We start from the raw sequence: 27,715 nt of genomic DNA on the forward strand, positions 1-27,715 counted from the left end.
AAAATGGGGATGAAGACTGTGAGCCCCACGTGGGACAACCCCATAACCTTGTATCTACCCCAGCTCTTAGAACAGTGCTCAGCACATAGTAAGCGCTTAACAAATACCAACATTATTATTAAATATTAACGATTTATCGATTGATTGGTTTTGCTTTCAGGGAGATAAGAATCTTCCAACATGGAACCTGCCAGATCTTTTCCTCTTATTGCTGGGTAAATATCTTTTCCTCATTTTCCCTTTCTGAACTCTTTGGCATGTTGAAGCCTTTTAGCAATCACTAAGAAAGATACCCTAGCTTCTAACGGAAGCCGCACTGTGAGAATATACTCCTTGTGGGCAGGGATCATGTCTACCGACTCTACTATATTTGTCTCAGTGGAAAGAGCACGGGCTTGGGAGTCAGAGATCGTGGGTTCTAATCCCGGCTCCGCCACTTGTCAGCTGTGTGACTTTGGGCAAGTCACTTAGCTTCTTTGAGTCTCAGTTCCTTCATCTGTAAAATGGGGATTAGGACTCTGAGCCCCACGTGGGACAATCTGTTTACCTTGTATCTACCCCAGAGCTTAGACAGTGTGTGGCACATAGTAAGCGCTTAACAAGTACCATGATTATTATTATTATTACTCTCCCATGTACTTAGTATTGTGCTCTGTACACAGTAAGTGCTCAACAAATATCATCGATTGAGTGATTAGGAAAGGAACATTGCCCCATCACCCTGTACTGAGCACATGGGAGAGTAAATTATAATAGAGTTGATAAATATTATCTCTGCCCTCAAGGACCTTACAGTGTAGTGGAGAAGACAGATATTAAAATAAAATAAGGTCAGGGAAGTGGCAGAGAATAAGACTATGGAAATAATAATAATAATGATGGTATTTGTTGAGCATTTACTATGTGCCAAGCACTGCTGTAAATGCTGGAGTAGGAACAAGGCAATCAGGTTGTCCCACGTCGGGCTCACAGTCTAAATCCCCATTTTACAGATGAGGTATCTGAGGCACAGAGAAGTTAAATGACTTGTCCAAGGTCACACGGTAGACAAATGACGGAGGTGGGATTAGGACCCATGATCACTGACTCTCAAACCTGTGCTGTTAAGACGTGCCGTGGAACTTTGTAAGTGTCAAAGTACTTGATGTGTACAGATCCAAGTACCTAGGCAACACAGAAGAGAAAATGAACAGGGTAAGAAAATGAAGGATTAGCCAGAGAAGACCTCTTGGAGGAATTGTGATTTTAGGGAGGACTTTGTAGACAGGGAGAGAGGTGAGCTGCCTCATATGGAGGGGGACCATCCGTAAAAATGGGGATTAATAGTGTGAGCCCCACGTGAGACAGGATCTCTGTCCAATCTGATCAACTCTGTGTCTTCCCCAGCAGTCAGAACAGTACATGGTACTCTTTACAAGTACCATAATTATAATCGAAATAATAATAATTTCTATTTCTGCACAACTTTCACATTCAGTTGTCAACTGCTCAAGGGCAGGGCCCACATCTTTTACTTCTTTAGTTCGTTCCCAGCCTCCTAGGACAGAAGGAAGTCAGTAAATACTTCCAAAGAAAACTTCATGGTCCTTTTCTGGATCACCTAATTATTGCCTCTGCCAATTACTCCCGCTTTCACCTATATACCTAATTTGGGGCTCCCGTCATGCTTAGAACATCTCTTGCTGCCTTTTTCTTCAATCCCCTCCTGAAAACACGCTTCCTTTGGGAGCCAAATCATATTGATTTCTTTCTACGTCACATCTCCTTAAAGCACTTTCCTGTTCTAACCAAAGTAAGAGGGGCAGGACTCCCGGCAAAAACTGCCCGTATCCTTTCCAAAGTACCACGTTAAACTCAAGAAATAATCAATCCCATTTGTAATAATCATCTCAACACCAGACAACCCAATATTTCAGGAGGAGCAAAATTTACTAGACTGAGTCAACTTCCATTAGGATTTGAGGTATTTTTCTTAACGATTTCTAAAATTCTTTCAACAGGCCTATGAAGCCGGAAAGGGAAAAAGAGGAAAAGACATTTGCTGAAGAACAGGGAAAAAAGGGCTGGTAGTTGAAATCAGAAAAACCACCTCAGAAGCAAATGGCCAAGTGAAAGAACACAGGCCTGGGACTCAAAGGCCTTAGGTTCTAATCCTGCTTGTTGCGGTCAGGGAATGTGTCTTCCAACTCTGTTATATCGTATTCTCCCAAGAGCTTAGTACAGTGCTCTGCACATAGTATGTGTTCAATTATTACGATTGTTTGACTCGCCACTTTTTTTAATGGTATTTTTTAAGCACATCCTACGTACCAGGCACTCTACTAAGCGCTGGGGTAGATACAAGATAATCAGGTTGGACAAAGTCCCTGTCCCACATTCATTCATTCAATAGTATCTATTGAGCGCTTACTATGTGCAGAGCACTGTACTGAGCACTTGGAATGTACAATTCGGCAACAGATAGAGACGATCCCTGCCCAGTGACGGGCTTACAGTCTAATAGGGATTCATAGTCTTATTCCTCATTTTACACATGAGGTGCCTGAAGCACAGAAAAGTTAAGTGACTTGCCCAAGGTCACATGGTCATTTAATACCCATTTTATAGATGAACAAACTGAGGCACAGAGAAGTTAACTGACTTGCCCCTAATCACACACAAAGGGCAAGAGGCCAAGCCTGAATTAGAACCCAGGTCTCTTGAATCTCAGGCCCATGCTTTTTTCCATTCTGCCCCTCTAACACTTGAAAGAAAATCCAGGTCTAGGCCTAGACCACAAAAAGGAATCAACATTAATATCTAGCATAAATATTTATGGGCTGAAGCCCGTGATTATTGTCTCCTTGGCTTGGTTTTACTGAACCGAGAGTTAAATTAATATGAACACTCTTAAATTCAGCTCTGCCTAAAGAAAAAGACAGGTGAGGGAGGCTAAACTAGACTGTAACTTCTCTGTGGGCAAGTAATATGTCTACAAACTCTGTTCTGTCGACTCGCCCAAGTGCTTAGTACAGGGTTCTGCACTGACTGACTGAATAATAGTCGGGATCTGTTTTCTAGCTTTATAAAAGCCATAGCAATCACGGCAGAACAAGTTTCCTAGGCGGTTGGTCCAACTTTCTTCCCCTGCCAGAGAATGAAAACCCCTCCCGCAACACAAAAACAGTAAGGCCTAATGGATAGAGCTCAGGTGTGGGAGTCAGAAGGACCTGGGTTCTAACCCCAGCTCTGCCACTTTTCTGCTGTGTGACCTTGGGGAAAGTCACTTCATTTATCTGTGCCTTAGTCACCTCATCTGTAAAATGGGGATAAATACTGAGAGCCCATGTGGGACATGGACTGTGTCTGAACTGATTACTTTGTATCTACCCCAGCGTTTAGGATTGTGCCTGGCAAATATCAAGCTCTTAACAAATGACATTTTTTTTAAAAAAAAGGCCCCACTAGCTTCTAGAATAGTAAGGAAACCAGCCCCTTTACTTCCTGGGTAATTCAACCATTTCTTTTCCATCTCTGCGATTATCTTCTGCGTTTTCGATCAGACCTGTTTGACGAGTTATAAAGCACACCATCCGAGATGTGACCCTACCATCCAACGTACGTGGGCGACCTCGGGCAACACATGACGTTCTCCCGACCATTAACTATATTACTCCTTACACTGCCCTTCTTGACTGCTCAGGACAGAAGATTTCAGGGATTCTTATTGATTTATTTCTAAAGCTTCATTTATTGCACTCCAGTCTCTTCCTGCTATCCCTTTCTCCCAAGGAAGCTCATTCTCCGGCTGTTAGTTTTTGCTGCTTTTTCTCAGTTCCTTCACTTTCTTAGGCCAGATGCTTCAAATCCAAAGGTAGCGACACTACGGAGAGGTGTCTCTTTCACCAAATACTTGACTGTGTAATTATATCCCTTGTTTAGCATAAAAGGGCTACTGAGGCATCCTTCTAGTATGTTCCCTCTGAGGACAAAGCAGTATATAAAGCACAGCAGGGTTCCGATTCAAATCTCTCCAAAAGTACTGAAAACTCAACCTGGTCTCTGGCAGAGATTGGTTCTCACTGTTCAAGTTTGAGACCGTTTCCAGTTGCCTTGACCAAATTTGGCCTGCAATGCCTTTTTCACCTGATACAGGCAGAATTTCATTTCTATCTTCTAAAACCTAAAGTGTAAGCTCATTGGGGGGAGGGAATGTTTCCATTTATTGTTATATTTTACTCTCCCAAGCACTTAGTGCAACACTCTGCACACCAAAAGTGTTGAATAAATACGACTGAATGAATTTAGAGACTCCACTCTCCATTCTCCAGTTTGTTTAGGAAACATCAGAGAACAATTATACCTGGGTGATTCCTGCATGAAACGCCATTTAATCCTCCCACGATGAGCAGTGATCATTTAGGATCAGAGAATTGTCATTATCAAATCCTTATTTAAGTTCTCTGGCCTCCTTCTCCAGTTTATCAGCTCCCGTTATATTTTATATCTCTGGTCGGAGAGCGGGGAGAGCCCTAACGACGTCTTGCTCAGCTTTCTCAATGATGGGAAATACAGGCCATTAGACAACTATTAGCAATTATTCCCTGCTCAGGTTCTTAAAATTTTGCATCCATCTCCTTTCTGATAGCCCCATCTAATCCTCTCAGTTCCCGTGTAAGAATATGCAATTTTATCAAGTGCTTTATTAAACTAAAAATGCACTCAATTTGATTCTGTTCTCTTCAGTCTAGACAGCACTTTCTTATTGAAAAAGCTTTCTAAATGAAAACTGGCAAAAAAGATATATTCATCGCAGCACATATCTGATTGCCTGGGGAATATCTTTCCAACCCTTCTGAAAGTGCTTTCACCCCATCTCACCTCCAGATCCCTGGCCCATTCTAACTACGTATGCAGACCCACTGAGCTTTAAACAAGTACCATATTGTCAGCCTGCTGCTGCTGACTTTGACTCGGGAAATTTGGCTCCACCACATGGGAGGCAGTGTGGCCTAGTGGAAAGAGCAGGGGCCTGGGAGTCAGAGGATCGGCGTTCTAATTCCGACTCTGCCCCGTGTCTGCTGTGGCACCTTGGTCAAGTCACTTATCTATGCGCCAGGTACCCCATCTGTCTGTCTCCTCTTCTAGACTTTAAGCTCGTTGTGGGCAGCGAATGCATTTGTTACATTGCTGTATTGTACTCTTCTAAGTGTTTTGTACAGTGCTCAGCACAGATTAATGCTCAATAAATCTAGTTGACTAAAATGAAGATTAAATCCTACTCCCTCCTACTTAGACTGTGAGCCCCAGGTGGGACGGGGACTGTTTCCAACAGATTTAACTTGTATATTTGCCAGTACCTGGAACAGTGCTTGGTCCAAAGTAAGTGCCTAACAAGTATCTTAAAAAAAAAAAATAGGACGTAGTGGCCAACGAAACCACCGTATATACATTTTTAGCTAGGAAAAGAGATCCAATCCAATTCAATCAGCAGAAGAATTTTACTTTCTCTGCCACCACTATGAAATCCTCAGGTTTTCATTTTTTCTCCCAACAGATGGCCTGACACAATCAATCAATATGTATTGAGTGTCTACAGTGAGGCAAACACTATACTAAACTCTTGAGAGAGTAAAATAGAGTTAAAAGATCAAATCCCCATCACGAGGAGCTTACCATCTAATGGGGGAATCAAAAATATAGTAAGATACAGTAGGAAGATTAAAGAAAATGGAAAGATGGATTTCCTGAGTGCTTACTATATTCCAGGCACTGTACTAAGAATTGGTGTGGATACAAGCAGATCGAGTTGGACACAGTCCCTGTCCCACATGGGGCTCCCAGTCTCAATCCCCATTTTACAGATGAGGAAACTGAAACACAGAGAAGTAAAGTGACTCGCCTAAGGACACACAGTAGACAAGTGGCGGAGCCGGGTTTGGAACTCCATGACCTTCTGAGTCCCAGGCCCATGTTCTATCCATTATGTCATGCAAATAAGTGTTTGCATAGTAAAGTAAGTGAACTGACATCTACAAAAAGACTACAAATGACAGTGAGTGTAAATTAGAGTATAGATAAGAAGATACGATTTGGGACAAGAAAATTAATCAGCCAAGGCTTCCTGGAAGAGGTAGGTTTTCAGGAGGGCTTTGAAGACGGAGAGAACTTGGAGACTGGAGAATATGGAGGTTGAGTGAGCTCAAGGCAGGTCAGGTCAGAAGTTAGAAATTATTTGGACTGCTGAGTGGATGGTCAATTGTGATAAATGATAATAATAATAATAGTTGAGTATTTACTCTGTGCCAAGTACTTTCCTAAGCACTCGGGTAATAGATACGAGAACCAGGTCAGGGTCGGGCGGTCAGGTGTTCCGTTAGAGCAGCTGTGCTACTTCATTATTATTATTGCTATCAATCGTATTTATTGAGAGCTTCCTTTTTTTAAGGTATTTGTTAAGTGCTTATTATGTGCCAGGCTCTGTTCTAAGTGCTGGGTAGCTAACAATAATAATAATAATGCCATTTGTTAAGTGCTTACTATGTGCAAAGCACCGTTCTAAGGGCTGGGGAGGATACAAGGTGATCAGGTTGTCCCACGTGGGGCTCACAGTCTTCATCCCCATTTTACAGATGAGGTACCTGAGGCACAGAGAAGTTAAGTGACTTGCCCAAAGTCACACAGCTGACAAGCGGCTCAGCTGGGAGTAGGACCCATGACCTCTGACCCCCAAGGCCATGCTCTTTCCACTGAGCCACGCCGCTTCTCTAATAATAAAACCCAACAGTAAGTAACAGTAATAAGTAACAGTAACAGTAATTAGAACTGTGGCACCTTTAGCAGCGTGGCTCAGTGGAAAGAGCCCGGGCTTGGGAGTCAGAGGTCATGGGTTCGAATCCCGGCTCTGCCACTTGTCAGCTGTGTGACAGTGGGCAAGTCACTTCACTTCTCTGTGCCTCAGTAACCTCATCTGTAAAATGGGGATTAACTGTGAGCCTCGTATGGGACAACCTGATGACCCTGTATCTACCCCAGCGCTTAGAACGGTGCTCTGCACATAGTAAACGCTTAACAAATGCCAACATTATTATAATTATTATCAAGCACTTAGTGTGGGCCCGTTAAGAGCTGGGGTGGATAGGGGAAATGGAGTTGGATACAGTCCCCGTCCCACGTGGGGCTCGTGGTCTTAATCCCCTTTCACAGATGAGGTAACTAAGGCACAGAGGAGTTAAGTGACTTGTCCAAGTGACACAGCAGACAAGTGGAGAAGTCAGGATTAGAATCCAGATCCTTCTTACTCCCAGCCCCAGGCTCATCCACTAAGCCATGCTGCTTCTCTGTGCGCAGAGCACTCTACTAAACGCTTGGGAGAGTAGAATACTGCAGAGTCGGTTGACACGTTCCCTGCCCACAGGATTTTTCAGTCTAGAGAGGGGGTATTATCATCATTATCGTTATTATTGTATTTGTTAAGGGTTTACTATGTGTCAAGCAATGTTCTAAGCCCTGGGGCAGAGGGAAGATAATCAGGTTAGACTCAGTCCCTGTCCCACATGGGGCTCAGACTCTAAGGAAACAGGCACTGAATCCCCATTTTTAGATGAGGAAACTGAGGCACAGAGAAGTGAAGCGATTTGCCCAAGGTCACACAGCAGGCAAGTGGCAGAGCAGGGATTAGAACGCCGGTTCTTCTGACTCCCAGGCCCGTGCTCTATCCAATAGGCCACACTGCTTCTCGCTTGTTATAGTAATAATTTGTTACTAGAAGCAGCGTGGCTCAGTGGAAAGAGCATGGGCTTTGGAGTCAGAGGTCATGGGTTCGAATTCCAGCTCTGCCACTTGGCAGCTGTGTGACTGTGGGCAAGTCACTTCACTTCTCTGGGCCTCATTTACCTCATCTGTAAAATGGGGACGAAGACTGTGAGCCCCACGTGGGGCAACCTGATTCCCCTGTGTCTACCCCAGCGCTTAGAACAGTGCTCTGCACATAGTAAGCGCTTAACAAATACCAACATTATTATTATCGCATTTTAAAAATCTTACTATGTGTCAAGCACTGTTCTAAGCACGGGGGTCGATGCAAGTACCATCATTATCATTTCACGCGCATATCTGTAATTTTATTTATATCTCAATGTCGCTCTCTCCCTCTAGACTGTCAGCTCACTGTGGGCAGGGAATGTGTCTGTCTACTGTTATAACGTACTCTCCCAAACACTTAGGACAGTGCTCTGCACACGGTAAGCGCTCAATAAATACTACTGACCGACTTTCCCGGGGACGGCAAAAGCAAAGTCCCTCTTCCTTCTTCTTCCGTAGGATGTGTGCCCGGGGTCAGGCCTCAGATGAGGAAGACGGCTCGGTGGGCTGCCGTCGGGGAGGGTTACGACGCAGAGAAGATAAGGTTATTCTACCGGACTCAAACCCTATTAGCTGCCGCTCCTCCTCTCTTTCCCCTTCTACTCACGCGACTCACCCCCTCTTCATCCATTGATTTATCGAGCGCTGCGTGCAGAGCACCGTACTAATGGAAAGTACAATTCGGCAACAGGTAGAGACGATCCCTGCTCAACAGCGGGCTCACGGTCTAGAATTCTTCCTCTCTTTCCTGACTAACCTCTCCTCACCCCTCCCCTCCCTTCCGGCCAGGTTTTTGTGGGGGTTTCCTCTGAAGAAGAAAGTCTAGAAAAGGCAGAACCAGTCTCACCAGCGGCATCGCTCTGCCTCGGGCGGCAGCTCCCCAGAGGGTGAGTAGGCATCGTGAAGACGGGGAATGGGCGGCGAGGGAAAATTTAAGAGCTGGAAGGAGCACCTCGCTCCCCTCTCAGGGCCAGGCAGGTTCACTGGGGGGCAAGATGATGATGGTAGTTAAGCGCTTACTATGTGTCAAACCAGGCAGCACTGCCTGTAGCTGAGAAGCAGAGGGACCTAGTGGATAGAGCCCAGGACTGGGAGTCGGAAGGGCCTGGGTTCTAATCCCAGTTCCGCCACTTTGCTGAGTGACCTTGGGTCACTTTTACTCTCCGTGCCTCGGTGCTCTCATCTGTGAATTGGAGATTAAGACTGTGAGCCCCATGTGGGACAGGGACTGTAACAATAATAATAATAATGTTGGTATTTGTTAAGTGCTTATGATGTGCAGAGCACTGTTCTAAGCTTTGGGGTAGACACAGGGGAATCAGGTTGTCCCACGTGGGGCTCACAGTCTTCATCCCCATTTTGGAGATGAGGGAACTGAGGCACAGAGAAGTGAAGCGACTTGCCCACAGTCACACAGCTGACAAGTGGCAGAGTTGGGATTTGAACTCATGACCTCTGACTCCCAAGCCCGTGCTCTTTCCACTGAGCCACGCTCCCAACCCAATCATCTTGTATCTACTCCAGCCCTTAGAACAGTGGCTGGCACATAGTAAGCGCTTCACAAATAAGACCATTATTACTATTAGCTGTCTGACTGCCTGACTTAATTCAGGGCTTAGCATACAGTAAGCGCATAATAAATACCCTTCTTATGGGCACTGCTGTAGTTTGGGATCCAAATCCCAGCCTGCAGAAGGGGTCAGCAGCGGTCCGGGGCTATGTCTGTTTCTTGGCACACACATCTGTGACAGGCGGCTTAAACCTCATCTGTTCTTGTAGTCCCTGGATCGGACAGCTCGACCAAGAAAGAAAAATATCCACTTTCAATCACTTAAATCGCCATTCATTCTTATACTGGTGCCCCATTCTGGACGATTCCGGCTTATATTCCGTCAATTCTGCCCCTGCTCGTCTCCCGCTAAATCCCCAGCTCCCATTCTTCGTTCCTCTCCAGCTCACCTACTCACTGAGCTTCGTTCTCACGTCTCCTGCCTTTGATTCCTTGGTCACATCTGTCGGTCAGTCATTCGTATTTATGCCTTGTTTAGTGTGTGCGGAACACTGTACTAAGTCCTGGGCATAATACAGTATAACAATAAACAGATTCACTGACCGCAAGAGGCTTACAGTCCAAAGGCGGAGAAAGACATTCCTATGAAGAAATTACAGATGTGTACATCCATCCTTCCTCAAATCTGTCAGACGGTTGCTCTCACTCTATTCAAGATCCTCTGAAATCCCACCTCCTCCAGGAGATGTTCTCTGATTCCTTTTTCTTCTTGCTTTTCTTCTCATCACCTCCTCTCAACTCTCACCTCGGCACTTGGGCACTCAACTATTGGAAGCACTTCTGTCGAAATCAGTTTCCATGAACACTTGCTCTTACGCGTAGCCATCTTTCTAGTCTTCTCTTCCTCATTCATTCAATAGTATTTATTGAGCGCTTACTATGTGCAGAGCACTGTACTAAGCGCTTGGAATGTACAGATCGGCAACAGATACAGTCCCTGCCCTTTGACGGGCTTACGGTCCTCACTTCTCCCAGCTCCTTCCTCCTAGCTGTAATGCATTTTGTGAGCTTGAGAGCAGGATTAATTTCTTTAAATCCGATTCTCCTCTCCCAAGTGTTTAGTAGAGTACAATAAGTGCTCAACAAATACTACTGATTGATTGGCAGGCTAAGGATGATTAGAATAGCATAAAGGACATAATATTTGGTGAGGAGAAAGACAAGATTGACCTCGGTGGGTCAGTTTCACTGGGGTGAAAGGGCTGGAAATCAGGTCCTGGTAAATCAAGAGGAAAGCTGGAGCACAGGAAGTGGAGGCGGCTTGTGAGCTCAAAGGTTTGGAAGAGTTTAAACACGAATGGGTTCAGAAAGCTGGGACAATAGCTGGATAGTGGAATGGGATCCAGAGAAGGTTTGCTAAAGTAAGGAGATCTTTGAGCATTTTTGAAGGCAGAGGGGAAGGAGCCAACAGATGAGTGGTCAAAGATGGTGAGGAGGGCCTGAAGAGTCGATGAATAATGGTATTTATTGAGTAATTACTGCACGCAGAACACTGTATTGAGCACAGTATTGTATCGAGAAGCAGCGTGGCTTAGTGGAAAGAGTCCGGGCTTGGGAGTCGGAGGTCATGGGTTCTACTCCCGGCTCAGCCACTTATCAGCTGTGTGGGCAAGTCACTTCACTTCTCTAGGCCTCGGTTCCCTCATCTGTATAATGGGGATTAAGACTGTGAGCCCCACGTGGGATAACCTGATGACCTTGTATCTACCCCAGGGCTTAGAACAGTATTTGGCACATAGTAAGCGCTTAACAAATACCCACATTATTATTATTACTGTATTGACGTAGTGTCACGCTATGGTGTTGCATTGTACGCTCCCTACAGCTTAGTACAGTGCTCCGCGCAAACGCAGTAAATGCTCAATGAAATGCCACCGACTGATACGGTACAATAACGTTAGTAGCTATATTCCCTGCCCACCAGGAGCTTTTAGGAGGCAGATGTTAAAATAAATTACGGATACGGATGTACGGGCTGTGGGGCTGAGGGTATGGTGAATGTCAGCGCTTAAAGGATGCAGATCCAGACGTAGAGAGGAGATGCAGAAAGGAGAGGGAGTAGGGAAATTATGGCCCAGCAAATGTTTTAAGAAAGGGAGAGAGGATGGGACAGAGTTGCGAGTCAGGTAGCCCTTCCTAAGCACAAAAATTGCCAAGCTAGGAGAAGACACCTCAACAAAATATGTTCTATGTTCTAAGCGCTGGGGTAGACACAGGGGAATGAGGTTGTCCCACGTGGGGCTCACAGTCTTCATCCCCATTTTACAGATGAGGGAACTGAGGCCCAGAGAAGCGAAGTGACTTGCCCACAGTCACACGGCTGACAAGTGGCAGAGCCGGGATTCGAACCCATGACCTCTGACTCCAAAGCCCGGGCTCTTTCCACTGAGCCGCGCTGCTTCTCTATTTATTGATGGCCTAGTGGACAGAGCAAGGCCTGGGAGTCAGAAGGTCAATGGGTTCTAATCCCACCTAAGCCACTTGGCTGCTGTGTGTCCTTGGGCAGGTCACTTCATTTATCTCTGTCGCAGTTACCTCATCTATAAAATGGGGATTGAGACTGTGAGCCCCGCATGGGACAGGGACTGTATCCAACTCGATTTGCTTCTATCGATCTCAGCACTTAGTACGGTGTCTGGCATATAATAAGGGCTTCCTTAACAAATACCATCATTATTATTATTATTATTATTCCTGATAAAGAGAGGATGGCTGTATCCAAAAGAGAAGAACTGCAGTGTTTGTTCAGCACTTCCCCATATGCTCTGCCAAACTGATTCCCCGTGCCAACTCAGGAATTACAGAGGAAGATGACCAGGTCTAACTTCAGGTGGTAAGTAAGAGGGAGGGGTGACTGCCTCAGAGTTTAGCACAGGGTGGGGAGTGCTTTGGGAGACATGACAGTGGACAGACAGGCGGCCCTGCAATTCTGCAAGGCTTTTCTTTTCAGAAGTTTTGATGCGTGGACATTTTGAGTTCCACTAATCATAAAATGATGACCAGTAGTTGTCAGACAGACCTGGGTTCTAATCCGAGCTCTGCCACTTCTCTGCTGTGTGACCTTGGGCGAGTCATTTAGCTTCTCTGGGCCTCAGTTCTCTCACCTGTAAAACGGGGATTAAGATCGTGAGCCCCAGGGGACATGGATTGTGTCCAGCCTGATTATCTTGTATCTACCCCCAGGGAAGTGGCATGGCTTAGTGGAAAGAGCACGGGTTTGGGAGTCAGAGGTCGTGGGATCTAATCCCGGCTCCGCCACTTGTCTGCTGTGTGACCTTGGGCAAGTCACTTAACTTTTCGGCGCCTCAGTTACCTCATCTGTAAAAATGGGTTTTAAAAAAAAATGTGAGCCCCACGTGGGAGAACCTGATGATCCTGTATCTACCCCAGAGCTTAGAACAGTGCTCTGCACATAGTAAGCGCTAAACAAATACCATAATTATTATTATTACCCCAGTACTTAGCACAGTAGAGTATTATTCCTCTTTATCAGGAATAATAATAATGATGGTATTGAGCACACTGTAAGCGCTTAACGGATACCGTTTAAAAAAATGCATTTCTACTGTATGTAGAACTTGACACGGGTTTAGGGGCACTTCTGCAAAATGTTCCATGGGATATCCCCCTTTGGGCTGTAAACCTGGGGTGAGCGGGGAATGTGTCTACCAACTCTGTTGCATTATACCCTTCCAAGAGCTTAGTACAGAGCTCTGCACATGGTTAGCTCTCAAAAAATACACTGATGATCACCACATTCCACTGCATGCCTGTTACAACACATCCAGGGTCTCAAACTGGACCTGGAGATCATCGCCTTTGATGCTGTTACGGCTGGGCAGGTCCGGTCAGCTATTAGCTTGGGTCCAGGAAGGAAGCGTCTTCTGGAGCCCATCCTTCCTCACTGGGTCCGGAAATCAAACCTGGCACCTATTCTGGACACCATATTCCCTCACAACCTTTAGGAACAAGTCTGCCCATTTCAAATTCTCAGGCCCCATTTCATCCTCCCTGAGGTCTCCTTGAGCGCTTAAAAATATCTCCTAATGATGCCAGTACCACCAGCCTTTTGCATTCTACAATGAATTTCAGATCTCGGATATTCTCTAACCTTTTGTTCCCCCTTCTTCCCATTCCTCATTAACTATTACGGCATCGAGTATCTTTTTGATATTATCCTTGGCAGCCAAGGCAGGATCACAGTAGCTTTTGAGCCTCTCTATCTTCCCTTATCATTTGCTCTCCCTCCCTGTTAAGTAGAAATCTGAATTTCCCTTCTCCAGGCTTTTGCTGCTCACATATTTCAAGTATGTTTTCCTCCTCCCTTTTACATTTTTTGGCTAATAGTGCCTCATTCTGTGGCATTGCATTTACTCGATTTGTCCTCGCATGTCTTTACTTCCTCTCTACTCTAGTAATTTCTGCTCTTTTACATTTTTCCTTTGATCCTCTTTCCATTTCATGTCTGCTTAAAACTCCACCTCTGTCCCCACTGGTCATCTAGTTATTTTTCTATTAGAAATTATTACAGCATTAAGTCATTAAAATCTGTATCACTTAGCTGTGCCATTTTACTGCCACCTCTGTCAGGGACCTTAGGAAACACTCATATAATGGAAAATTACTCTCCCATACATGTAATGAAAGAGAGAGCAAAAATCTGACAAGGAGAGAACATAATCAAAACTTGAAAGCACATTCAGCCCGTGCCTATCCAGACAAACTGAGCTATAGAGGAGACGTCACACGGGAATCATTCCAGCTTCCCCCAGACTATTGTTTTTCCCCTCAAAGCGTCTTTTTAAGCCTGAATCATTTAAATCATTTTGAAATCTTCTATTCGCTGTTCCCTAAGCCAGGGCCGGCTTCAGATGGTAAGCGAAGCAGTCGCCTGGAAGAGGAGCACAGTCGGGGCGCCATAATTCCTCTGACTTCCCCAAGATGGCCATGGCTTGGGCCACTCACAGCGGCAACCAACTCGATCCCCCGAGGATACGGCCACCGCTCGTGAGCAGAATCACTGCCATCCGCCTCCCGCTGCACATGCGCAGCAGCCATCTTTACTTCAAATTTTCCGTGGATCCTCTTCCTCCCATCCTCATACATTAGTCTTCTCTCTTAGTTTAAATTCTGGGACGCTTCTCCTTCCCTCCACTCCCCTCCAACTTCCTTGGGTCTGGGGGAGTCACTTGATTCAGGGGAGTCCGGAGCTCAGAATGGAGGCCTGGAGTGGGAATGAAAAGTCACCTGGGCTTGCTCCTCCCACTTAATAATAGTAAGAATGATAATGTCGGTATATGTAGAGAAGCAGCCTGGCTCAGTGGAAAAGAGCACGGGCTTGGGAGGCAGAGGTCGTGGGTTTGAATCCCGGCTCTGCCACTTGTCACCTGTGTGACTGTAGGCAAGTCACTTAACTTCTCTGTGCCTCTGTTACCTCATCTGTAAAATGGGGATTAAGATTGTGAGCCTCACGTGGTACAACCTGATTACCCTGTATTTACCCCAGGGCTTAGAACAGTGCTCTGCACATAGTAAGCGCTTAATAAATACCAACAATATTATTATTATTATTATTATCATTATTATTAAGGGCTCTTATGTGCCAAGTACTGTTCTAAGCGCTGACGTAGATAGAAGGCAATCAGACACAGTCCCTGTCCTCCCTGTCCCACGTGGGGCTCACAGTTTTAATCCCCATTTTACAGATCAGGTAACTGAGGCCCAGTCAAGTGACTTGCCAAAGGTCACGCAGCAGACAAGTGGCAGAGTCACGATTAGAATCCACGTCCTCTGACTCCCAGGCCAGGGTTCTTGCCAATAGACCATGCAACTTCGCTAGGGTCCCTAAGAGGTTACTTAAGAGGCCCCTAGCATGCAGAGATGTGAAGTTTTGCAGCGCAAATCTGTGTTAGGGCTAGGGTTTCCCAGCACTGTGAATCAGAGCAGTTGGTTGACGTCCTCTGGTGCACCTTGTGACATCATCTTGAGGTGTCAAGCATGGGTGGTGGGATGATGCGTCACGTGTTAGGTGACGGGGTCATTTTTTCATTCCCACTGCTGAAATCCACACTGCCGAAGACTCAGCCAAGGTTGATCCTTAAATCTCCTTAAACCTGATTAAACATGGAGTACCAGGAATACTTCACATTTATTCAGGTTTAAGAAGGTTTCAGGACCAACTTTGCCTTCGTCTGTACGTGCACAGAATAATGAGCAGGAACTGTGCACGCATGTTTGTCTCTCCAAATGCAGAATTCGTCTTTACCTGCTCAATATGGTATTTATATGAGTCTAACTTCAGGCGTGGTGTTCCTCTATTTAAATTGATGCCCAAGCCCTTCTCTCCTTGCAGTTCAAGGAGAGACCAAACATGATTGATTGATTGATACTTCAGCACAGGCATTTCTTAGATCGAAAGGCCCCACAGGGAAGATGTGGTCAGAGGTACAAATGGGCACCATAATTTTGTTGTGTTGTACTCACCCAAGCGATTAGTACAGTGCTCTGCATTCAGGAAATGTTGAATAAATACAATTGATCGATTGATGATAGGTAACGGAGAGCACTCTCTCTAAATGCATTATCAGAGGTCTGCTCCAGTTTAAGGCTTCAGCAGAGAACACATGAGAGAACTTGAGAAAGAACCAAAGAGGGTAACCAATCACTTGCATTTGTTGAGTGCGTACTGTGTGCAGAGCACTATACTAAAGTGATTTAGATGTTGGAAAACACTAGCTATAAGGCAAGGTTAAAGAACTGAGGATTATTCAGACTGGAGAAAGAAGGCTTGGGGATAAACAAGCTGAGAAGCAGCTTGGCCTAGAGGAAAGAGCACAGACCTGGGAGTCGGAGGATCTGGATTCAAATCTGAGCTCTGACACGTTTACTGTGTGAATTTTGGCAACCGACAACTTCTCTGTGTCTCATCTGTACAATGGGGATTAAGATTTATGAGCTCCTTGTGGGACATGGACGGTATCCAACCTGGTTAGCTTGTCTTCACCCCGGTGCATAGTACAGTGTCTGGCACATTTAACAAATACCATTAAAAACAAGCAAACAAAAAAACCCAACAACCGACTGCCTTTGGGAGTAAATGGTTAGTGGGACAGGGACTACATCCAGCCTGACAAACTTGTATCTACTCCAGCATTTAGAGCAGTGTTTAACACACGGTGAGCACTAAAAATGTCAAAATAGCCATAATAATAACAAGCCTTCAATTAAGCATTCAACAGTATTATCACAACCAACATAATTTATTGAGCACCTATGCTACACAGAGCAGTATATGTTATCTGGGGACATACAGATGAACAAGACACTATCGCTACCTCAGAAAGCTTAGAAGCTAGCGGGCATGACAATAGGTATAAATTGACAAATTTGTCATAGTTAAGAAGTAAGAGGATAGATGGTAATAATAAGTAAAAGTAATAAACTGATTCACACATATGTGTTGAGATGGCTGACGGGAAGTGGTACCTAGGAAGATGGGGATTAAATCAGGGAGTACTTCCTGATGGGGATTAAATCGGGAAGTACTTCCTGAGGGAGGTATCTTTTGCAGAACAGGAAAATTTATGGCTTGGAAATACTGAGAGGAAATGTCATTCCAAAACGAGAGAAAAGATGTGGCAAAGAATCGGTGGCGGAGAGTTTTCTTGCAAAATAGATTAAACCTTTATTCGCTCCAAAGCATTTCAACAGTGTCTTAACAGTCTTAATTAGAGATATTTTGCCCTTGTTTCAAAATGAAAGGAAAAATCTGACAACAAAAACAAATAACAATGGCACATGTTAAGCATTTATATGTGCAAAGCACTGTACTAAGCACTGAGGTATCTAATGTCTGTCTCCCCCTCTAGACTGTAAACTCATCGTGGGCAGGGAATGTATCTGTTTATTGTCATATTGTACTGTCTCAAGCACTTAGTACAATGCTCTCAACACAGTAAGTGCTCAATGTATACTACTAATAATAATAATTAATAGTAATGATGGTATTTGTTAAGCGCTTATTATGTGCCAAGCACTATTCTGAATGCCGGGATAGATACAGAGTAATCAGGTTGTCCCAGTTGGGGCTCCCAATATTAATCCCCCTTTTACAGACGAGGTAACTGAGGCACAGAGAAGTTAAGTGACTTGCCTCAGGTCACCCAGTAGACAAATGGCAGAGCTGGGATTAAAACCCATGTCCTCTGACTTCCAAATCCATGCTCTTTTCACTGAGCCACACTGCTTCTCCTACTATTTAACGAACGAATGAAAGGAAGATTAGACCGTAAGCCCGTCAAACGGCAGGGACCGTCTCTATCTGTTGCCGACTTGTTCATTCCAAGCGCTTAGTACAGTGCTCTGCACCTAGTAAGCGCTCAATAAACACTATTGAATGAAAGATACAAGATAATCAGGTCGGACACAGTCCCTGTTCCAGAGGGTCCTCACCGTCTAAGTAGAAGGAAGATCAGGTATTGAATCCCCATTTTACAGATGAGGAAACTGAAGCTCAGCCTCTGTCCCAAGTGGGGCTCGCAAGCCGCAATTTGGGGGAGCCAAACTCACCACATCTCGAAAGTGGTGGAATTAGTACTATCGGATCCCAAGTGGCACATTAGACGCTTAGCTAAGAAAATCCACTGGTGAGGGGGTTAACTCCTTCGGGCTTAGCTGAACTCAGCAAAGAGGAATGTGTGGTCCGTGTCCGTGTCTGAAGCTGTCACCCACACTGAACGCCGAAAGACTGTCGGGAATAAAAGCAGTCACTGCATTAGAGGATTGATCACAGCCCCAACTTTTTTTCCGTTTAAGAGGGCAACACAAATTCTTGGCTTACCGAAGTCCCCTGTGGATTCCAAAAATACGAAACAGAACGCAGAGAGAGAAAATAGTTGCAGCTCCTTCTACTCCGTTCACCTCAATCAGTGGCCACGGTCCCCCAGTCGACCTCCATATGCCTCAGCTCCCCTCTGTGTCTGGAGCCCTCGATGATGATTATGATGGCATTTGTTAAGCGCTTAATGTGTGCCAGGCACCATATCGAGCCCTGGGGAAGATAGAAAGAAGCAAATCGGATTGGATACAGTCCCTCTCCCACCTGGGGCTCACAGTCTCAATCCCCGTTTTACAGATGAGGGAACCGAGGCACAGAGAAATGTAGCGACTTGGTCAATGTCCCACAGCAGAGAAGTGGCGAAGCCAGATTTAGAATCCAGGCCCTGGACAAAAGAGATACTGTTTGCTAAAAGGAAGAAAGAGGAAATCTCTTTGCATGATGATTCGGGGTAAGATCTTCTCTTTGAGAATGAACCCAGGCACAGGAGGACCTCTTGTCACGACTTTTTAATGGCAAATCTCCAGTCCTGACCAGACCATCCTATGCTTAGCCATTCCCCTTAGATGTGGGTTTCTGATCAGGGCAATGATTTCTGATCAGGGCAATGAAGTACTTTTTCATGGGCAATGAACAATGAAGCAAGTTCTAAAATCAGCAAAACAATTTCATACCATAAAAGCCCAAATGGTAGAATATACTCAATTTGAAATGAAAGGTGCAGGTGTTAAGCAAGGGCTCTAAAGGATCAATTCTAAGGTAATTTAGGGGGAAAATATCAGAGGTACTCTCAACCTCCACTGTAGTAAATTGTTTCGTGATCCCCTCTTAATGAAAATATTGCCTGTTCTCTTTTCTTTTCTGCAATGCAATCTATAGATTTTTTTCACCCTTTTTAGTTTGGTTTTTTGCATAGATTTCGGTATTTTTATGTTTAATAAAAGTGGAGGTGTTTCTCCGAATTTCTACGGCAACAGCAGGGCTTGAACTTAAGGTCAAATGAAAGGAACAGTGTGTGCTGTTTCCATGGAAACTGAACCAGTCTAATGTCAGGTACTAAGAGATATCAAGAATGAAGTGATAAAATCACTTCATTATTTTAATAAACAACTTCTATTTACAGTCACTGAACTATGTTCAGCCCATACGTACACACATACATGCAACATATCGTAATAGGGCTATTAATGTTTTCCTTTCAACATTATCTAGGACATCTAAATTGCTTCTGATTAGTCACATTCATAGAAAACGAAAAATATTTTTTCTTCCAAGGGAGGATTCTGGATGTTTCATTATTCTGAGAACTCATTAAGGCAACCTCTCATTTTAATTAGAAAATTACTAAGGGAATTCCACTTCAAGGGTTAATAGAAGCACAGAGATGAGGAAAAGGGGAATCGGGGCTACCTCGTGGCTTTAGCTCACCGTCTTGCCCACGATATGACGAGAGCTCCTGGTCTCACTCACAGCTGGGTGGAATTGAAGGGATGTAGCTTCCCATCCCCCTCCACCCCACCGCTGATCCCTAATGTTCATTCATTCATTCATTCAATAGTATTTATTGAGCGCTTACTATGTGCAGAGCACTGTACTAAGCGCTTGGGATGAACAAGTCGGCAACAGATAGAGACAGTCCCTGCCGTTTGACGGGCTTACGGTCTAATCGGGGGAGACGGACAGACGAGAACAATGGCAATAAACAGCGTCAAGAGGAAGAACATCTCGTAAAAACAATGGCAACTAAATAGAATCAAGGCAATGTACAATTCACTAACAAAATAAATAGGGTAACGAAAATAGATACAGTTGAGCGGACGAGTACAGTGCCGTGGGGATGGGAAGGGAGAGGTGGAGGAGCAGAGGGAAAAGGGGAAAATGAGGCTTTAGCTGCGGAGAGGTAAAGGGGGGATGGCAGAGGGAGTAGAGGGGGAAGAGGAGCTCAGTCTGGGAAGGCCTCTTGGAGGAGGTGATTTTTAAGTAAGGTTTTGAAGAGGGAAAGAGAATCAGTTTGGCGGAGGTGAGGAGGGAGGGCGTTCCGGGACCGTGGGAGGACGTGACCCGGGGGTCGACGGCGGGATAGGCGAGACCGAGGGACGGCGAGGAGGTGGGCGGCAGAGGAGCGGAGCGTGCGGGGTGGGCGGTAGAAAGAGAGAAGGGAGGAGAGGTAGGAAGGGGCAAGGTGATGGAGAGCCTTGAAGCCTAGAGTGAGGAGTTTTTGTTTGGAGCGGAGGTCGATAGGCAACCACTGGAGTTGCTTAAGAAGGAGAGTGACATGCCCAGATCGTTTCTGCGGGAAGATGAGCCGGGCAGCGGAGTGAAGAATAGACCGGAGCGGGGCGAGAGAGGAGGAAGGGAGGTCAGAGAGAAGGCTGACACGGTAGTCTAGCCGGGATATAACGAGAGCCCGTAATAGTAAGGTAGCCGTTTGGGTGGAGAGGAAAGGGCGGATCTTGGCGATGTTGTAGAGGTGAAACCGGCAGGTCTTGGTAACGGATAGGATGTGTGGGACGAGAGGGACAAGTCAAGGATGACACCGAGATTGCGGGCCTGCGGGACGGGAAGGATGGTCGTGCCATCCACGGTGATAAAGTCTGGGAGCGGACCGGGTTTGGGAGGGAAGATGAGGAGCTCAGTCTTGCTCATGTTTAGTTTTAGGTGGCGGGCCGACATCCAGGTGGAGACGTCCCGGAGGCGGGAGGAGATGCGAGCCTGAAGGGAGGGGGAGAGGACAGGGGCGGAGATGTAGATCTGCGTGTCATCTGCGTAGAGATGGTAGTCAAAGCCGTGAGAGCGGACGAGTTCACCGAGGGAGTGAGTGTAAATGGAGAACAGAAGAGGGCCAAGAACTGACCCTTGAGGAACTCCAACAGTTAAAGGATGGGAGGGGGAGGAGGCTCCAGCGTAGGAGACCGAGAATGATCGGCCAGAGAGGTAAGAGGAGAACCGGGAGAGGACAGAGTCCGTGAAGCCAAGGTGAGATAAGGTATGGAGGAGGAGGGGATGGTCGACAGTGTCAAAGGCAGCAGAGAGGTCGAGGAGGATCAGAATGGAGTAGGAGCCATTGGATTTGGCGAGAAGGAGGTCACGGGTGACCTTAGAGAGAGCAGTCTCGGTAGAGTGGAGGGGACGGAAGCCAGATTGGAGGGGGTCTAGGAGAGAATGGGAGTTAAGGAATTCTAGGCATCGATTGTAGACGACTCGTTCTAGGATTTTGGAAAGGAAAGGTAGTAGGGAGATAGGACGATAACTGGAGGGGGAGGTGGGGTCAAGAGCGGGTTTTTTTAGAATGGGGGAGACGTGGGCGTGTTTGAAGGCAGAGGGGAAGGAGCCCTTGGAGATTGAGTGGTTAAAAATAGAAGTTAAGGAAGGGAGGAGGGCAGGGGCGATGGTTTTAAGAAGGTGAGAGGGAATGGGGTCCGAGGCGCAGGTGGAGGGGGTGGCACTTGTGAGGAGGGAGGAGATCTCCTCTGAGGATACTGCAGGGAAGGATGGGAAAGTAGGGGAGGGGGGACTTTGGGGAGCTCAGACCTGATCGTGTTGATTTTCGTGAGGAAATAGGTGGCCAGATCATTGGGGGTGAGGGATGGGGGAGGGGGAGGAACAGGGGGCCTAAGGAGAGAGTTAAAGGTCCGGAACAATCGGCGGGGGTGACGGGCATGGGTGTCGATGAGGGAGGAGAAGAAGCTTTGCCTGGCGGAGGAGAGGGCAGAGTTAAGGCAGGAAAGGATAAATTTGAAGTGTGTGAGGTCGGCTCGGTGCTTGGACTTTCGCCAGCAGCGCTCGGCAGCTCGAGCATAGGAGCGTAGGAGGCGGACGGAGGAGGTGATCCAGGGCTGTGGGTTAATGGAGCGAGAGCGGCGGAGGGAAAGGGGGGCGAGAGAGTCGAGATGTGTTTGCACCCATCATCGCTGTGGACTAGTAGAGGGTAACCCCCCCAAAATCTCACCAGGTCACATTTGGGCAGTTTATCTGTACCTCAGTTCCTAAATCTCCAAAAGGGGGATTCAAAACCCATTCTCCTCCTACTTAGGCTGTAAACCCCATGTGGTGTCTTAACTATCTTGTAATAATAATAATAATGATGGTATTTGTTAACTGCTTATTATGTGCCAAACAATGTTCTAAGCACTGAAGGGGATAAAAGGTAATCAGGCTGTCTCACGGGGGGCTCACGGTCTTAATCCCCGTTTTTCAGAGGAGGTAACTGAGGGAGAGAGAAGTGAAGTGACTTGCCCAAAGTCACACAGCTAATAAGTGGCAGAGCCAGGATTAGAACCCATGATCTCTGATTCCCAAGCCCGTCCTCTTTCCACTAAGCCACGCCGTACCTACCCCAGGGCTTAATATAGTGCTTGGCACTCAGTGAGCACTTCAATATTGTAGTAATTATGGTTATTATTCTTGGAACCACTCTCATTTCTCTCGGTCTACCATTCTCGGTACCTCAGGCCTCAGATCTGGTCGTGGAATCTATGACGTGTACATCGGCCTCTTCCCATCCTCTTCCAAGAGCATTTGAATCCATCGCAACTCGAACCTTTTAACCAATCGATCGTATTTACTGAGTGCTCACCCTGAAAAGAGCACTGCACAGAATCCTTGGGAAAATACAATAGAATAAACATAATCCTCACTCTCAAAGAAGCAGCGTGGCTCAGTGGAAAGAGCACGGGCTTTGGAATCAGGGCTCATGAGTTCGAAGCCCAGATCTGCCACTTGTCGGCTGTGTGACTGTGGGCAAGTCACTTAACTTCTCTGTGCCTCAGTTCCCTCATCTGTAAAATGGGGATAAAGACTGTGAGCCCCACGTGGGACAACCTGATTCCCCTATGTCTACCCCAGCGCTTAGAACAGTGCTCGGCACATAGTAAGCGCTTAAATACCAACATTATTATTACAGTCTAGTTGGGTAGACAGATATTAAATGGGAAGCATTAAAAGGGAAGCAACCCAGTATAAAGATATGGACTTACCTTCTGTGGGGGCAGAGGGCTAATCGATAGATCAAAAATAGTATTTATTTACTGCGTGTAGAGCACTGTATTACGGGCTGCGGAACGTACAATACAACAGAGTTGCTAGCTGTGAACCCTGCCCACAAGGAGAGGCCTTTAAGGGCAGGAGGACTTTAAAAGAGATTCTTCCTAGGGGAATTGGTAGAGTACAAGAATATTTAAATTCAGTTCAATTCACTCGTATCTATTGAGTATTTATTGTGTGCAAAGCACTGTACTCAGCATTTGGGTGAGTACAATTCAACAATAAAAAGACACATTCTCTGCCCACAAGATATTTACCTAAATACTGTGGGACGGTCCCACTGTTCCACTCTGTAAAAGCTTAAGGTGTGAGATTAAGCGCATAAGTGAGGCAATAGAGAAGGAAAATAGGGTGGGGAGGTGAAAATCAAATCAGGGAGTATATACAATTTTAGAAGAGCTTTGAGGATGGAGAGAGAGCGCTTGCTGCTCGTTTTGGGCAGGGAACATGTCTATTCGTTATATTGTACTTAGTACAATGCTCTGCTCCCCCACCTCAAGGTTGCACCTGGAGAGTTTCCAATCTTCTAGTAGTGTCGGCAACGGGAAGGAGAGCCAAGCAGCAGCCTACTCATTCCATTCCTAGCTTGGGCAGTGGCTAGCGAGTGGAAGGCCGTCTGCTACGAGTCAGAACTTAACCACGTTGGGCAGCAGCGGCATGGGAGAGAATCGAGAGCGGAGACTTAAGTTTACTGCGCGGAAGGCGGCAACGGAAAACCGCTTCCGTATTTTTACCAAGAAAACTCTATGGATCCACCACCAGAACGACTGCAGATGGAGAGCGGGGCGTTCTGGGAGAGATGCGCCTCGTGGTGTCGCTATGGGTCGGAAACGACTCGACGGCATAAGATGGGACAGTGCTCTGCACCCAGTAAGTGCTCAGTAAGTACGATTGAATGAATGGACGAAGAGTTCCAGGCAGGGAGGAGGGCCTGAGTGAGGAATCAACAACAAGAAAGCCAAGATTGAGGCTCAGTGAGCAGATTGATTTAGAGGAGTTAAATGGGCCGGCTGGGGTTTAATGTGAGTGGAGAGAGAACAAGTTTGGGAAGAGAACTGATTGAGTGCTTTGAATCCAACTGGAAGACTAAGAACAGAATCCAGAATTTACTGGACCCACGAATTACTTCTGGACATGTTTACATAAGGCTTAGCATTTACCATAGCTTTGGTTCAAATAAATAACAATTTAAAAAAAAAAGTCCTTCAGGTTATAGTCACAAATATGTAAAAGGAAAAGGAAAATATATTTCTAGATACTCTCCCGAGCACTTAGTACAATGCTCTGCACACAGTAAGCGCTCAATAAATACGACTGAATGAATCTTAGCGGTGGGGAACCTCTCTGCAAAGGTGGAAGGTAAAAGGCATATTTTTTAAAAAAGGCTCTTCTGGAATTCCAGTTTAAAATTTAGAATAATCTCCTTGTCTACATTCTGTTCCTGCCTCCTGGACATCTCTACACTGATGTCCTGGCAGCACCTCAAGCTCAGCTTGATCCCTCCTGAACTCATTATCTTCCCTCCCCGATCCTCTCCTTCCTCTAACTCTCGCTTCACTGTTGACACCACCACCATTCTCCTGTCTCTCAACTGTAAGCTCTTCATGGGTAAGGATCGGTTCCTCCAATTCATTCAACAGGCTTCACTGAGCACTCTCTGTGTGCAGAGCACTGTACTAAGCGATTGGGAAAGTACAAAACAACAATAAACAGTGACATTCCCTGCCCAGAATGAGCATGCATTGTACTTTCCCGGTTGCATAGTAGAGTGGTCTGTATACAATAATAACTTAATCAATTCCATTCATTGCCTGATTGAATGATCAACTATCCTACATTCAGCCTGCTGCAATTTGTCACCAAATCATCTCATTTCTTCATCGAAAACATCTCCAGAATCCACCCTTTTCACCTTTATCCAAGCTACCTCTCCGCTGGTCGAAGGACTTGTTATATCCCAACTCAACTTCTGCCTCAGCTTCCACGTTGTTCTCCCTGCTTCTGGTCTCTTCCCTCTCCAGTCCACACTTCACTCTGCTGCCCAGTTGTTGTTTTTTTCCCTAAAACAGCATTTTATATACATCTTCTTACTCCTCAAGGAAGGAGAGGATTGGGGAGGGAAGATAAGGAGTTCAGGAGGGATCAAGCTGAGCTTGAGGTGCTGCCAGGACTTCAGGATAGAGATGTCCAGGAGGCAGGAACAGAATGTAGACAAGGAGAGAAGTTGGGAACTGTCTTATTCTAAATTTTAAACTGGAATTCCAGAAGAGCATTTTATATACTCCTTCTTACTCCAGGGATTGCCTATTCCTCTCCATATCGAGCAGAGACTCTTAATCATTAACCTTAATAATAACAATAATTACGATTGTCGTCAAACACTAAGTGCCGAGCTCCGTTCTAAGCACTAAGATAGATACAAGTTCATCAGGTTGGACACAGGCCCTGTCCCACATTAAGCTCGCACTCAATCCCCATTTTCCAGATGAGGTAACTAAGGCCCAGAGAAGTGAAGTAACTTGCCCAAGGTCACCCAGCAGACAAGTGGCAGAGCCGGGATTAGAACCCAGTTCCTTTAGACTTGCAGATCCGTGCTCTATCCACTGGGCCATATTTTAAGGTCCTCATTCATCCCCTTTTTTTCCCCTCTACTTCTTATCTCTGCTCCACTTTCACCACTACAAAGCTCATATATTTCACTCCTCTCAAGCCAACCTTCTCACTGCTCCTAGTTCTTACTTCTCTCCACATTAAGTTCTTGCTCACACCCTCCGTTCTGCCCGGAACTCCCTCCTCTCCCTTCACATCCAGGAGACCACTGCTCTCCCCATCTCCAACGCTCTCCAAAACCAGATCTCCTCCACGAAGACTTTCCAGATTGAACTCTTATCTGAGTACCTTATTACCCACCTAGTGCCGCTTTGGCAGTCTCATGCCAGCTCAGAACTTGCATACACATTATATCCTCATCCCCTGGTTGCTCTCATGTGCAGATATTTAAAATCTGTTGCTTCCCGCTCTGTGAAATTTCTTATTAGTGCCTGTCTCTGTTGCTAGACTGTAGCAGTTGGTATAATCAACCAAGGACAAACCTTTAATCTCATTACCTTTGATTTCCTCTAGGTAGTAAAGTGACTCTTTAGTTTTCCAAAGGGGCATTTTTCATAACAAACAAGTTGCATTATTTGGATTTATAACGACATATCCATTAACCTTTAAAGCTCTCCCTACCAACGTCCCGAAAACAGCTGGCTCAGTGGAAAGAGCCTGGGCTTCGGAGTCAGAGGTCATGGGTTCGACCCCCCAGCTCTGCCACTTGTCAGCGGTGTGACTGTGGGAAAGTCACTTAACTTCTCTGTGGCTCAGTTACTTCATCTGGAAAATGGGGATTAACTGTGAGCCTCACATGGGACAACCTGATTACCCTGTATCTCCCCAGCTCTTAGAACAGTGCTCTGCACATAGTAAGCGCTTAACAAATACCAACATTATTATTATTGTTATACCAAAGGAAGTTTAGTTTAAATCAAGAGTGCAAGATCAGAGTTCTGAATACCCACCCTCAAAATGACCACAACTATTCGTTCATTCATTCAATCGTATTTAATGAGTGCTTACTGTATGCAGAGCACTGTACTAAGCACTTGGAATGTACAATTTGGCAAGAGAAAGAGACAATCCCTGCCCGACAATGGGCTCATTAAACTCCCGACTTTTCTTCTCAGGATAAGGTACCTTCTGGAACATTTTATAGATTTTGGAAGCAGTGACGGAATAAGAGGTTAAAAGAAATTTTATCATAAGAGCAACCTTAATGAAATCTGAACTCCTGGCCTTTGAAAGATGAATCAGAAATCTGACCTATGGGGCTTCATCACCGGACATTGCTTTCCACCGGGAGGTCGGCAGGCTAAAACCGGCTCTGATGGTTGTCTCTTAGCGTTCTCTGAGGTCAGCACATAGGGAAATTACAAATCATAAGATGGAGATGGAGTTCCAGACAGCATCAGCTCTCTGGATTCCTATGCACGACCATGGGACCAGCTTGGCTGGCACCTAAATTACTGGTCTCTCCAAAAGTGAAATGCGGAGAAGAAACATTTTGTTCTCACCCCAGATTACTCCATAAAGAGGGAAGCCATCCAAGTGTACGTTCTGTTTGGGGCCATTGTGATTTGGCCTTTATAAAGACCAGAGAGCCAGAAGTGTCGGAGCACCTCGATTCGATTCCTCATTCTACCATGGCTCCAGCTGTGGAAGCTATCCTCACCTCAGGTGTCAGAATTCCTTCATTCAAAGGCCCGACTGACGAGGCTTACGGTCCCCAAATGACGAGGGATTCGTCAAGATGGGAAAGCACCTGCCAAAAGTGTAAAGTTGCCTAGGCAAAGCAAAGAAAAGGCGATGTCCAAGAATAATTCATC

This window comes from Ornithorhynchus anatinus, chromosome 4, assembly GCF_004115215.2.
Source record: "Ornithorhynchus anatinus isolate Pmale09 chromosome 4, mOrnAna1.pri.v4, whole genome shotgun sequence".
Classification (NCBI taxonomy): Eukaryota; Metazoa; Chordata; class Mammalia; order Monotremata; family Ornithorhynchidae; genus Ornithorhynchus; species Ornithorhynchus anatinus.